The following is a 15,820-nucleotide window of genomic DNA, read 5'->3' on the forward strand; positions in this document are numbered from 1 at the left end:
GTGCGATAACTCTATAACTTGGTTCAATTACCTTTCTCACCAATCTATCTATCTAAAACAGTCCATTCTATTGAATTATAAGGCATTTATTAATAGGTCAAACATGGTCAACTAAGTAAATCAAAGCTTGGTTTGGGGTAGGCCTTACATCCTCCTCCCCTAGAGTTCGACTTACTCCTGGAGGTCGCACAAGTAAAATTTTGAAGTAGGGACATAACCTTTTCCTCCATTTCCATAAGTTACTCAAACTATTACCTTTCCTACTAGAAGGATGAAATACCAAAATCAACTTATTATTGTAATTAACTTACTATCTTCATAAGGTTAAATTCTTAGTATATTTTTTTTTATTACATTTCCCTTCAATTCTTAGGTAGGTTTTTACGAAGTTCTATCTTTCAACAACTTACATTATTGCACCCCCCAAATCATAATCAAGGTTACACATATAGAATTTTCTAGGAGTTCTACTTCGTTTAGGATTTGTTTAAAAAAAACATGTTTATCCTATTGTATCCTCGTCCATGCATTTTACTTAAGAAAATTGACATCACACTTAATCACAACAAATCTACTTATCCTACCTTCAAGGCACCTCATTAGGGTGTTAATACACTATTTGCTAAACCGTCCTAGGTGCATAATTTCTTCCAACTTTCTTAGGTGGCAAGGCAAAAATCAAATTTAGGTTCTTCAATTCCGCCCTTATATAGGGTAGTTTTCTACCACTAGGGATTAAAATGTTTTTATATTCCTAGGCTACAAGGTTTAAGTTTTATAGGGAACATTTTCGCCATTTCCAAACATTAAGGTACACTAAAATCCCATTCCAAGGGAGTGATGGAACTTATTAATACTTATTTCAGATATCATCCACGCAATCATCTCCATACCCATACCAAATTTTATCAGTCGACAGTCATTACTTTCGCAATTCATTAGGTCTCGGTCACACTTTTGTTATAAACTTTCTCTTTCAAGTTACTCGCAATTAATTTTACTTAGGAGGATATCCCTTCCTTTATCTTAATTTGATAAAACACGTTCTTTGTTAATTCTTGTGCCTAATTTCACTCCTTGCGGTATTGTCCCTTGACACGCTATCAGTGGTTCTATGAACATGATAGATATTACACAAATCACATCACTAGGGCTAGTTGTATCAACCATCAAAATGACCACTTGACACTTTACAAGATCAAAATACAAGTTACTTCTACCAAGTCCAATAAAAGAAGAAAAATGTCGGCAATTGAAAAATATTAAAACTAGAAATACGGCGAGTGCCATAGTTCATATAAAAAGAAACATAAATTTAGTGGTCCTCTCATCATACACAAAATAAAAATAAATAAAAAAAGTTCTAGCCCCAGTGTCACAATATACTCTTCACAGAAAATCAAAATTAAAGTTGAATCAAACTCGAAACAAGATGACCATTCCAGCCATGCTATAGGGAGTAACCGCAGCACATCACCCAAGATCATGCGTCCTGAGTGTGTTAGGAAGTGATTATTAGACACTTGAGCTTTTAGATTCTTTAAATTCCTTTATTGATTTATGAAATGCATTCTTATACAGGAGATCGCATTCATTTTAATAAATCATGTTCCATTTTAACCTTCACATGCTAACTATTTCAAGCAACACTTTCCGATATAATCCACTATCTATTTAGGGTGGTTACCATCCTTAATTAATTCTAACAGGTGATCGCACTAACTCTACCATTCTTCGTCCATTCTTCTTGGACTTCTATTAATTATCTTAATATGCTAAGCCCTGACTCAATGTTACGTGGTAGCTTCTTATTTTACTATTTTACTTATGCAATTATAAAATCAAGGGGGTGTGCACTCGAAAGTGGCCAACACCCATCCTTTTAATTAAAATTTAGTAAAAGGAAATTTATCTCATTCCATATTACTTATTTATCTTTACCTACTAGCCAACTTCGGCATATCACAATCTTCGATCTCTTCAATTTAAATCAAACATCTTACCATCCTAATATCTAGTTACCCAATTACGGTATAACATAAGGATGTCCCATAATTACTAATGTCTTAAGACTCCCAGAATTTCCAAGTTCTCCCATAGCTAGCCACCTAGTTCCGCCCCTTATCATTGTTCCCATACAAGATTATATACTACCAACTGATCTTTCATTAAAACCTTGGTATTAAAATACTGCTATACTATCTCTCCATAAGCCATTTCCATCCGCATGTTGCTTCATCCATACTCAATGTTTTCGCATACTTTCACACTTGAGTGCCAAAATTTGCAAAGCTTCTTCGATTGTGCCTACTAGTTAAATTGTGTTACATATTGTCTTGTACCTAGCGACTAACCATGATTGGGTTGCACTTTCCTCCTTAGTTTCTGATCGACATCCAATTACACATTTCTAGATTATAGGATCCTAATACTTTTACACTCCTTGCACTTCAATGGGGATTTCAACTCTACTCTCTCTTCCATTATCTACTTTTTCCAAGATTATCTTCCCATAAAGGAACTAGTTGAGGTTTTACTTGCTTGTACCCCCAATTATATAACCACAGATGAACTTAGGGTTTATTGTAAATACATGTTTTTACCCAAGAAGTTCATGCCTCCTTTCTCCTTATTTAACTCACCTATAGTATTACTAGGGTTCTCTGATCAAGGGGATTGTCATACATCAGTTTAGTTCTTATCTTCAAGGTTATCCAATTCTAGCTTCACTATATTGCTACAAACATTGTCTAACAATTGCTCTTAATAAGAAATCTAACATGATCACATTCTTAAGGTACCTAATCATTAGGATATGTTAATGCTTCTTTCTACTATTCACAAGAGTACCTCTTAACTCTCCTTCATTGTTGTCTCCTATGGTGGCCTTGATCTTTTTAACCATCATAATTTCACATAGCTTAAAATTTTATTTTGATCTACCTTGATTCTTATTTATCTTGTTTATATTGTCTTTATCTTAGGTCTAACTATCTTGCTTGATTTGCCATGTCAAGAACATATCTCAATGGGTGGCATTCCTTTAGTTACCATCTGGGGTATTTTATCGAATGATTAACTCCTCATACTTAATTTGATTAAGGCAGTTATTGCGTTTTAGGTTCCAATTGAATGGTAACCTTGTAGGTATAAAAGGTCTAATTTTCGTTAATAGACACCGAAATTACTTCATATGAATAAATAGTTGAATATTTCACAGCCTTTGGGGTTTTATTCAAGCCGTAAATATTATCACTAATAATTTCTAATTTCAGGGCTTTTAGTGACCCTTGGAACCCCTTGAATTGATATATATTGACCTATTGATCCACAAGCATTTTCACTTATGTTTCACTTTGTTATTTCGCAAGTTCCACCTAGGTGTTATACTTTAAGTCATAGTTTTATTTCAACTAAGTTATGAATGTAGCCCATGTTCACCAGTGTATGAACCTAGGGCTCTCATACCAAAATGTCATGCCCAGAATTTAGGGCAAAACACAACCGACAAATTTTTTTTTAAAACTCGAAATTACATGCATTCATTCGCTTTAAATAGTTGTGACATCTTAACATGTGGTTCTAACATATTATTAATTGATATTAATTACTATCATAACAATTTACGATAGTTCCTAATATCAAGAGGGGCGAATAAAATTTATAAGGGAATATTAAAATTCATTCCAAAGTCTTTATCATTTCGTTTGTGAATATTAGAACTTAAATTAAACTATTTCTCTTAACTAGACATTAACATAATTTACTTGGTTCTATATTAATTACATAACAATTTTTTTTTCCCATCTTGTAATTACGTTCCTCCTTAATACTTAATTTTTACAAGAAATTGGCTTCTAATAAATCAATACTAAAACCTATTTAATTGTGTTAATATTATCAAATGGAGCCGTTACAATTAAAGTGCCAATCATCAATGGGATGATTAATTTACCTAATAAAAGTTCCCTCTTGGGTTAATAGGGTTCACAAGGTTTAGTCTGCTTAGAGGGATTAATCTTTACACCCCTACACTATCCTCTTATATTAATTATCTAATTACTTTGTTTAATAATTCCATTTATTTATGAAAATCCAATTAGATCTCCAAAATTAATTTACCAAATCCATCCAAATCTTTCATAAGATTGAACTCTAGAACAATTAAAATTTATACATCTTTTTAAAATATGCCCATTTGATTATCAAAAGCATATATAAGTTTATAAAAGTATTTAGACTAAAAATTTGCCCTATTCATCCATATTTTCAAATTCTATAAATATATTGCAATATATATATCTATATATTATTTTATTTTATTTTTACATATTTATAATTCATGCATGCAAACCCTAACATAAAATGTAAATTATAAACTACCCTATAAAATCTTTAAAAATAAACTCTTCTTTTCTCATGTTACCCTAGCCCTACCCGGGCTAGGGTTTTACTTTTCGTTTCTCATATTGCAAGGCCTATCAAAATCGAAACCCATGGAGGAGCAGCCGAACTTTAATTTTTTTTTAAAGGGGAGAGACAGTGGCGCAGGGGTTTTACACGGCCACCACTGTGTGCGCACACAGTGGTGGCGCGGGCGCCGCCCACTGTGTGCCCACACAGTGGCAGTCTGCGGGCCGTCCATTGTGTATTCACACAGTGGTGGCACGAGCGCCGCTCACTGTGTGCCCACACAGTGGCGGTCCACGGGCCGCTCACTCTGTGTTCACACAGTGTCGGCATTGGCGCCGCCCACTTTGTGCACACACAGTGGGTTTCGGCCCTCCACCCGAAAACCCCATTTTTTAAATTTTTTTTTTTTTTTAATTATTTTTTTTTTTATATATATATTTTTTTATAAGTTATATATATATATATATATATATATATATATATATATATATATATATATATATATATATATATATATATATATATATATATATATATATATTTCTTTGCATTATATATACAAATATGTTTGTTTTTTTTTAAGTATGAATATACATAAATATATGTATATATATACTTTCTATTTATATACATATATTCAAGATATAAACTTAAATAAGCATATTTAGAATGCACTTAAATTATTTCTTTCTTTGCTAACCTTATTGCTTTATTCAAAAATAGGCTAATAATTTAGATTTATCTAAATATAGTTTTACTTTCTGCCAAAAATAAGGTAACTATCAGAATTAAATTCACTAAGAGTAGTATAGATTTTATTTTCTGCAAAAAGATAAATAATAGAGTACGAAAATTTTAACAGCAACTACACACATATGTGATTATTAAACTAGATAGACTATTAAATTTCCAGACTTAAATTCCTGCAAATACATATGCGATTTTAATTTCTGCAACTTAATTTATCTAGAATCTTTTAAACTTAGCCATGCAATAGGAATTAATTTGGAACTTTCATATTCGAAAACAGCATGCATGCAATCATTAAATCGTTTCTTTATTTTCCTTAATCTATTTCATATGCATAAAGGGTTAAAATAAATTTCATTTCTCTTTCCTAAATATTGTATAACCTGCAATTATTAAAGTACAAAAAACTCTAGGAGCTAAATCCAGACTCATTTCTTTTGTATAACATAAAACAATATTTCATCTCTTTAAGGTACATTAAAATATGAAGTAAACCTTCAATACTAATGGATCTTTCATTTCTATTAAATGAGGCTCTCACAAACATTTGATACCTCTCTTTTCAAAAATAATAGATACGACATAATTTTTCTTTTACAATGTTGCAACTTAAAAACATAAACATTCCAATTCCCAAATCTTTTCTGAAAACCGCAATCTCTACTTGTCCTTTTTCCTTTCTTCCAACAACCTACAAATAAAACATAGGCTATGACCATGGAGTGCTCACCTCCCAACCTAGGCTAACTAGTAGCCACCCCCGAGCTCGGAGAACCAAGCCCTAGATAGGCAACAAACATGCAAACACAAAAGACAGAGAAATACACAACTCAAACACAACCCCAACCCGGGCTACACTGCACCACACATTGGTGATGTCTTTTCAAGGGTGGTAGTGGACCAAGTACCTTGAGGAGACTGCAAATATGGCAAAAAAAATAGCCACCTCATGGCAAACTAAAGCATATAGCCACCTCATGGAACACAGAATACATCAAGTATAACATAATCAGCCCTTTATTCCTTATGCCCCCCAAGGCATTCATGCCTTATTTCCCTCCTTATGACCCCCAATGCATAAACAAGCCATGCAGCAAGGGTACACAAAATTCCCTTGTGATCGCTCTCATAACGAGAGTCTCTCACTCGAGGGTTGTCACTTCTACCACCCACAAGATCCTCCTCTCTCCCAAGAGTAGGAGATCTTGATTACTCCCAAACACAAAACAAAGTATAAAACAAAATACCAAATAAATTTCCAAAAGAACATGCACGGAAAACAAATCTCTTTTTCACACACATTACTTACAAGCACATGCAATAAGAAATCCATTGTATGATGAATACGACCAACCTTAATCTGCCCAAAAGGTAGTTTAGTTTTGTTGAGGATGAGCAGCCCAATTCCACGGTTCTTCTCTTTCTACCCTTAGCTAAAATTCTCAAAACCAATATTCTATCCTTTTTTTTTTACAAAATTCTTTTGTCTCCAAAAGTGGAGAGTGGGTGATTACCCTCAAATTTTCCAATTCTTGCTTAAGAAGCTCATTCTCTGAGTTCTCACAAGTTTCTAAAATCCCAAAAAGGAAAGTAAAGCAGAATGCAAAAAGATTCTCATTCGAATAGGAAAAATCTCAATTAGATTTAAACTTCTAATTTTCAATTTTCGCACAACTCAAAAAAAACAATTTTTAAAGCGTCAAAAAGATCATTTAAAAGTAGAAACTTGCCTAAAATTACCCCTAACCCCTAGGTATACCTTATGGGCTTTAGGAAACCCTATTAAACTACCCCTAGGTGTTCATTTAACCCATTTTAAACCCCCCTAAAGTTTATTTTCGGGTCAAACATATGTTGACCTCTCCAAAGATTCTTTTCCCAAAGTATTTATGACAACCCGTTATATTATTTAAGAAAAGACTATAGTTAAACACTTTCCCTCCAAGAGACAAAAATAAAACATTTAAATTTAAATCCACACATGTGTCAAGTGACACAAATAAAACGCTTTTACAAAATAAAACATGAAATTGTCTCTTGTGGGTTTTTACACATTAAATCTAAATGACACTTAACACACATGCAGCATATAATGTTACGAATAAAATACAACACAAACAGGGTGTTGTCTCTCCAAATAGACAACCCCTGGCTTACGAACATACATAAGTCTAGGTTTGGTTCTCCGTAATTTTCCCATGGTCACATGGATAATTCCTGCACAACTCAATTTACACATTAGTACTTCCAAATAATCTCATATAATATAAAACACATGAATAATAATGAACTACAAACACTCTGCATACAATATACATTTGCTAATCAATACATCTTTCATTCAAATAAATCCACATAACAATTATCATCATTCACATAATTTTGATCCATACATTAAAACATGTAGTCCTATTTCTATCCTCATAGTAAAGTCCTGCAAATCCAATAATGACATACCTCCTCTCAAATTTATCCTATTCTAGGATCATCTAGAGTTCTGTATCTATAAAGCATATAAATGAAGCATCCACATTCATAAATGTTACCCTATCACAGAATCGTATAAGTTCTACATCCAGACATAGCTGACATACGTTAAATCAAGATTATCCAATCAATGGGTCTTTTAGGATTTCAACTTCATAACACATCAAAAGTACACCACTAGGTGTGATAACTCTATAACTTGGTTCAATTACCTTTCTCACCAATCTATCTGTCTAACACAGTCCATTCTATTGAATTATAAGGCATTTATTAATAGGTCAAACATGGTCAACTAAGTAAATCAAAGCTTGGTTTGGGGTAGGCCTTACAATATATGCTATATGCTCTAATGATTATGCTCTGAATGCAAAATTTCTATACACTCTATTGATTAAGGGATAGTGTATATGCTTAGGGGGAACAATTTTGTTAACGACAAGTTTTTCTGTTGTAAAACACTTAGATGTCAAAATTTTATTATCTTAAGTGTTTCCATCAATCCCAAAGGGGGAGATTGTTGGCATTTTTGTGGTTTATGCTGTGATTGTCATTGATGGACACACACTTGTATTGAGATCGCCTTTATATGTATGAGCTTATGCTTAACCGGTATTTGTTCCAACCAGTATGTTGTATACTAGTCTCTAGACTAGTGGTGATTTTGTAGAATGTGTTTCCCGGTCTGAAGCGGCATGTCGACCCCAAGCGGTTCGCAGATCACAAGCGGTACAAGGGAGCAAAGCGGCACAACACATTCTTACCAGTTTTCATTTTTGTCAAACCAGCAACCAGTTTTTTGTATGAACCAGTAATACTCTATGATGAGTTACCAATCCACCGATTGTTTGATGGTGTCGACACATTGAGGGTGATTCCTGTGTCATGTTACTAAGTATGTCTAGTTTCATTGAACCTAGGAAATTGTAAAGAAATCCTATTGGACCAACATGAAATCAGATTCCTTTAATAGGACATCATGTCTAGGGTTTCAGGGGGTTGCAAAAAGGGTTAATGTTGAGCTAGGGTTTAAGGTGGATGTTGAGTTGTTGTAAGAGCGATCTTATCTAAGAAGATTGAGTTGTAACTAAGAGAGAGATAGAGAAGACTGAAGTAATGATGGAATGCATTTGCTGTGAGCAATACTGGATCTAACCAAGCAGTTTGTGCTATTAGATAGATCAAACACTTGTTGATTACTCACATCTTTGACAAGTCTGTAGCTCCTAACCGGGTAGGCCTCAAAGCCTTTGTAAAATCCTTTAAGAAGGTGGTTCACACATGTGAATCTAAAATCCTCTAACCAAGTAGTCTTTAATTGGACTTATCTCCTAACAGAGATTGAGATTCCTAATAGGATCTGTTTTGGTGAAGAACATTGTAAGACCTTAACCAGTCTGACCTTAACCGGTCTGGTTTCTATTCTACAGATAGTGACTTGTGAGTTCCATCTCACCGTGGTTTTTCCCAGTTGGGTTTCCACGTCAAATATCTTGTGTTATGGTTGTATTACTTTTGTGGGTGAATGTTTTATTCACATTTTGGTTTGCATGTGTGGTAACCGGTTTGACTGTTAGACTGCTTTATCGGTTTATCTTTTGACTGTGTAAGTGTTTTAGTGCAAAGATTTTTGGCATACTAATTCACCCCCCCCTCTGAGTATTCATCATTATCCACCTTCTTGAAACAATGATCAAAAATATCAAGGGGAGGATGAAATGCTTGATTTGCTTCATTAGCACTATAGATTCTCTATCTCTTTCCTCTATTGCTTATTTGTGATATTCTTCTATTTGTTCTGCTTATTCTTCTATTTGTTGTCACTAGTGTTGTCTACTTGAGGATGATGCAAAGCATTGAGATCTCTTTTTGGTCTCTCCCATGTTGACTCAAAAGACACATGTATTCCCTTCTTCCATGGTGGTTTCCTTTCTTTAGGGGATAAAAATGATTCTATGCATACATATACATGATATGCATGAGTTATCATAAAAATCATACTGACTCCAAAGTTAGGTGAAACCATCTTGTGCTTTGTATTGTGTGTTCATTATCCTTTGATTTATGCTCTCTTGGGGGATAAATTATTGTGATAATGTTCTTGTCTTCTTTGGGTGTATCCTACCTTAAATCAAATTCTCTCGATAAGGTGTACACAATGTCTTTAACATGGGGGCATACACTCCGCTCATGATTCTCTCTCTTGATACTTTAAGTTACTTAGCAAACTTTGTCTTCACTTTATAATTTTTGGTATTCTTTCATGACTCATAGTATGAGAACCTTACTAGTTGCAGTCATGTTTATCTTTCTCTCTCACACAATCTTCCCTTTTACCTTGTCATTGAAGTCATAAGATCCTAAAGTCCACTAGGGGCTTGGTGAATCTTGCCTCCTTGACGTGGTGAAAGTCTTTCAATCTGAATTCCTTGTACTTTACCAAAAATATTTGTGTAATCTCATACTCCCACTAAAGTGGGGGCTAAATGTAACGTCCTAAAATTGCACCCCTCACAAGTTTCGACAACATTTGAGTCTCCGCCTTAGTGTTTTCACCCCTTGGCCTAATTAGAGACCTAAATATGCTCATGCACACCAAAAACACCTTACCATTCAACAATGCACTCAGAGGCCACCTTGACCCTACTCCAAAATAGACCAGGACCAAGGCATGGTGCCTGGGGTACCCTTAATTGGGGCCTATCTTGATCTCCTCCCTTGGACCTAACTCAAATTTGAAGTGGTAAAATTCCCCCTATGTCAGCTCAAGTTGGAAAATCAGTCAATTAATCCTACTGACAAGTATATAAGATAGATTTCCCCTCTCATTTGATAGACCATGAAATTACATCAAGTGTTGAAGCATTCAAGAGATCAACCATTCAAGAGCACTTGAGCATTTGTCATCTTCCTTCAAGCTTTAGAGGAGCAATAGAGTCAAGATTTTAAGCATCGAAGAGGAGATCATCATTCTACTTCATGAAATCATAATTCCATGTGGATGCAAACAAAACTTCACAAGGAGATATAAGCATTTCATTTTGAAGCAATTCAACATCCCCTCAAAGAGGAGGATTTCTACTTTCAGTCCTTTCATTTACATTATTTCAACCACTTGGTTAATTCCAAAACCAAGGTTTGACCTATAGGAAAACTCCTATTCCCAACACATTTCCCTTTCTTTTTGTGTGTAAGAAACAAGTGTACAACTGTACTTTAGAACTTAGCTTTATTTGCAGAGACACAAAAACCCTCTTTGACAAGCACAAAGTTCAAAGGACCAAGGGGAGGGTGCCCCTTTCTAGACACATGGTCCCTACAACTTTTGCCCAATTTCATAGAGCAACTCTGAATCATCTCAAACTTCTCAGATCCAGGTGCACGACTGAATCCAAAATCTGTAGCTCATTGTTTTTGCATACTTTGTCTTTATTTCCAACACTTAATCTTAATTCAATTAATCAACTTGCAAAGGAGGTTGAATCGCTCTCCAATCACAACAAATATACTTAGTATTTAGTCCTTGCATCCTTTGGGATTGGATCTAGTAGATTCGTCCCCCTATTTTAATGTAAGGTTTCCCCAAGTGAAAATTGAGCTTAGTGAATTTTCCCTTCTACATGAAGAATTTGCTAAGCCCCCAATTTTCCCCTTTATAGGTTGTTATGGAGATGTATACTCTACTACGACAAATGTAAGGCAATTAAGGGTAGAAAGATATCCCACCATTTCTTGAAACTAATCTACATTTATATCAATAGGAACAAATTTTTATTGTAGTATGTTGTCCAAAAAAGCTTTGTGAGAAGGTGAAATGTGCAAAATTTCAAGGATTGAAATGAGAGAGAGTGTCTTTCCCAATTGGTCTACATGGTTATATTGGTTGTTAGACAATAAAGTTGTTTTGGACATAGCACCTTGTAAAGTAACTTTACCCCATTGAGTAGTGACATTGCATTCAGGGGCTTTGGATTTTATGGTTATGGTAGACACATGGTTTTCCAATTTAGTGATATGATCAATAATGTAATCATAGGCCATATTAGTGTAATTTTTGCATATGTGTTTTCTCTAGTGGCTTTTTCTTTGTCATGATTTGGAAATAGTTCCTTGAACATCTCACTTGTTCTTCATTGGAAGTGTGACCCTCAATTTCAATTGCACCATTGTCAATAAGATCTTGAATGAGATTCTTTAATTTATGACAACTATTAGTCTTATGGCCCTTGCTCTTTTGATATTCACAAAATTCATTATCATTCCACCATGAAGCTTTTACCTTTGGCTCAAGTGGCTGATTATTTGGTAATTTAATGAGCTTATTGGCAACCAAAATTTTTAATGCACTTTCAATTGGTTCTCCCAAAGGTGTGTACTTACTTGGAGGTCTTGGTGCTCTTTGTGTATTTACTTGATTACTTGATAAACTAGCACCAGGAAAACTTATCATTAGTTTGACCGTATAGGCATTGACAACCCCATCATTGATGGTATTTTTGTTCTTATTCAAAAATTGGGGTTTGTCTTTCCCATTTACTTCATCTTTGTTCTCTTTAAATATCTTGATAGTGCCTTTCTCAATGAGGACATTCTCAATAGAGTGACCTTTCTCAATAAATTCTTGGAATGTAGACAAACATTATTTAGAAAGGTCATATCCAATATCTTAGGTAAAAATCTCAACCATCTTCTTTTGTGGAATGTGACAAGGACAGTGACTAGCCAAGCTTCTCCATCTTTGTAAAAATGACAAAAAAGATTCCTCATTTTGTTATTTAGTGTTGCACAATGTTGTATAAAGGCCTCTACCAATTCACCCCATGATTTTATTCTAGGTGGTAAGTGTGAAAACCATTCCATGGCTTGTCCACCTAAACATTGTCGAAAATGTCTCATTAAATAAGAATCCACTCTAGCAACCTCTATGCAAGTTATGAAAAATTCTCTAATATGTCATTTTGGATATCCTTTTCCTTTATATTTATCAAAGTTAGGTACCACAAAGTGAGGATGAAAAGGTGGAATAGGTATGCTTATGTCAGAAGGATAAGGACAAATATCCTCAATTGTATAGTTATTTGTAGGAATTCATATACTTTCCATTTGTTGTGGTAGTTAGTTAATTTGTTGTTTCAAATCATTACTAGGTGGAACCTTATTTCTTTGATCTATCCCTAAGCTTGAGCCATTGGATGGACAAGGAGGAATGAGAATGTATTGTATGCAAGTATGATATTGATCATAAATGTGTTAAGGTGGTGGAGGAATGTAGTTATTGTATGAGCCACTTGGTATGTGATTTTGATGAGGTACACTAGACCTTGGGAAAGTGTATGTGTGATGACCATGTATAATTGGTATTATAAGTGTGATATTGGGTATGGTCATCAAATCTAACATGTGGTATTCTACTATAGCAATTGCCATGACTAGGATCTTGAGTATCTTATTGTCATTGGGTTTAAGCATTGGTATTCCTTTAGCCTTGAAAACTACATGCACGGGGTTATTCGTAAGTTTGTCTAGCATAATTGGCATGAGTGTAAGAATGAGGCACTTCATGATTTTGAAAGAGGGATGAAGGTTACTCAACTATGATACACTCACATCTAGGTCCACCATCATTATCATTAGCTTGATTTGGATAATTCTTTCAAAATTTGTGTCACATCAAAATTGTGGGGTAATCTTGGACCATCTTGAATTAACATATGGAAAAATATTTGATAGTCTCTTATCCAAATTGTCTCAAGAAAACTATAAAAAACTTGCATTGAACATGTGATCTTGAAGATCTACAGTTATAAAGGACTCGTTGTCAAATTCTTTTTCATTACAACGATTTTCAAGGGATTTTGTGTTGTAAAATTCTTCCTCATCAAACTCATATGTGTTCTGAGATTTTTGAGCTTCTTCAACTTGTCTTCTAGACCTTTAGGATCAAGTTTCAACCATGAAAAGGCCTTAGGTAAAATGGAGTATGGAAGAATTGATGGAAAATGGGGTTATGAAAGATAAGATAGTTATGGAAATGGAGGAAGAGTGTTGTCTTGAAATGTCCCTGTAGGCATCTCAAAATTCTTAATGCTTGTGACGTTGTACTTTTACATGTCTGTGTTACCTTATTAACATTTTTTTTACGTCATGCACTTGATCTTGATCATTTGTTGACATCTTGTCACTCGTCTGCACTTCTTTCCCCTTCGATTGTGTTTTTTGCATTTGCAATTAGGTCTAGACAATATCATGTTCAAATTGCAATCTTTTGTCTTAATCATCTTGTCATATCAATTGGACATCATAAATCCTAATTAATGTTGAATTAGGGTATTTTTTCCTCAATCTTTATCATTTTCAATCATCTTTGACCAATTCTCATCATTTTGAACCTCTTTCAATCATCCATTGTCGATCCCTTATCAGTTTGTGACTAGTTTGTCATTGGTCTTTTATCATTCAACCTTCATCAAGTCGACCTTTTATCAATCTTCAATCGATTTGTCATCAGTCTCAATCAATCATCATTTATCATCAATTTAGGATCAATTAGTCATTGATCCTTATCAATTTGGTTCCCCTTGTCAATTATTGACCAATTTGTAAATGATCTTTGTCAATCAATATCAACTCTTTATCAATCATCAAGTCTTCATCATTTATTCTTGATCAACCCTATATCAATTGCTTTAGTCTTGTCATGACCTAATTGACATCCTTTCACTTCTAATATTTCTTCTAAGGTTTTATGATTTAATCATTTAATCCTATTAACCTTTCCCTCTAGGTTAAATAAATTTATTTATTTATCCTAGGTCCCCCTTGTCACAATTAAATATATCATTTAATTGGCTAATTAGTCTTTGTGCATTAATTAATAAATTATAATTTATTAATTTATGTCACCTAATTTCCTAATTCTTCATTTCTATTTTCTTAATTTTCTAATTCCTCATTTCCACCTAGTTTGCCAATTTTTTTATTTCAGATTTCTTCTAATTTTCCCTCCTAACTTTTCCCACTAATTTCTCCTAATTATCCCCCCTTTTTGTGCTCATTTTGTCATAAATCAATGAGCAAGTTTTTAGGCCAATTTGTCATATGTCATGGAGCGAATTTTGTGCATAATTGATGAACATGATTTTCTCTCAATTTGCATAGTAATTTGTCATAATTTATCAATCAACATATCAATCAATTTTGGCATTCAATTATGCCATGTTCAAATCAATTTTCCTTTTTTGAATCAATCATGCTAATTTCATCCTTTCTTCAATATGTCTATAAATTGGTGTTTCTCATCATTGATTTTCTAACCACAATTCGAGTACCCTCATGATGTCGCTTTCGAATCCACCACTTGGAATCTTCTTGTTTGCTAATCTTTTGTTTTTGTAGGTAATACCCACATAATTTGGAGGAGAAAGAATAAGAATGGAGGCCAAGGAAGGAGATTTCTACATGTGGTTTGTGTTTTTGTTTTGAAATCTTGTATTTTCTTCCTCTATTGAATGTATTGGGATTTATTTCATAACTTGATAGTTTTGGGGGCTAGCTAGCCCATGGGTTACAAATCTTATGCTCAATTTTCTATATATATTTTCTAGTGAACCTAACGTAAACACGTAAATATGATAATTTTGTGTGTCTTATGTGTGGATTTGTTCTTGCATGCAGATTTTAGGTACTAATTTATTGTTGTATGTGGGTTTCAAGTGTTTATTTGTTGTTGCATGTAGGTTTTGTGTGAGGAACTATTATTGCATGTGGGTTTTATAGATTCTAAACAATGATTTATGCAAGATTTCTTAACATGCAATGAACAACAATTCTTCACATAGCCTAATTACAAGGTTTTAATGAACAATAATTCTTCACATAACCTAATTAGGAGGTTTTAATGAACAACAATTCTTCACATAGCCTAATTAGGAGGTTTTAATGAACAACAATTGTTCACATAGTTTAATTAGGGGATTTAATGAACAACAAATTCTTCTTTCATTTCTTAAGGTGTTAAAATGAACCCCACAATCTTCATCTAGATTTTTAAGTAGGGGTACTGTAATGCCCCGCCAGGAAACCCCTAAGGGTTTAAGTTAAAAACACTCAAATAGAGTGTAAATTTTATTTTATTTTTATAATAATTAAGAGCGTTAATGAAAGGTTACAATAT

The 15,820-nt window shown here is 33.8% G+C and overlaps 1 protein-coding gene across 1 annotated transcript in view; it reads left to right on the forward strand.

Annotated features, from left to right (window-relative positions):
* Positions 1-15,820, forward strand: part of LOC131876734 (uncharacterized) — a 146,320-nt gene that overhangs the window by 47,566 nt on the left and 82,934 nt on the right. The window lies entirely within an intron of this gene.

This window comes from Cryptomeria japonica, chromosome 6 (assembly GCF_030272615.1).
Source record: "Cryptomeria japonica chromosome 6, Sugi_1.0, whole genome shotgun sequence".
NCBI lineage: Eukaryota > Viridiplantae > Streptophyta > Pinopsida > Cupressales > Cupressaceae > Cryptomeria > Cryptomeria japonica.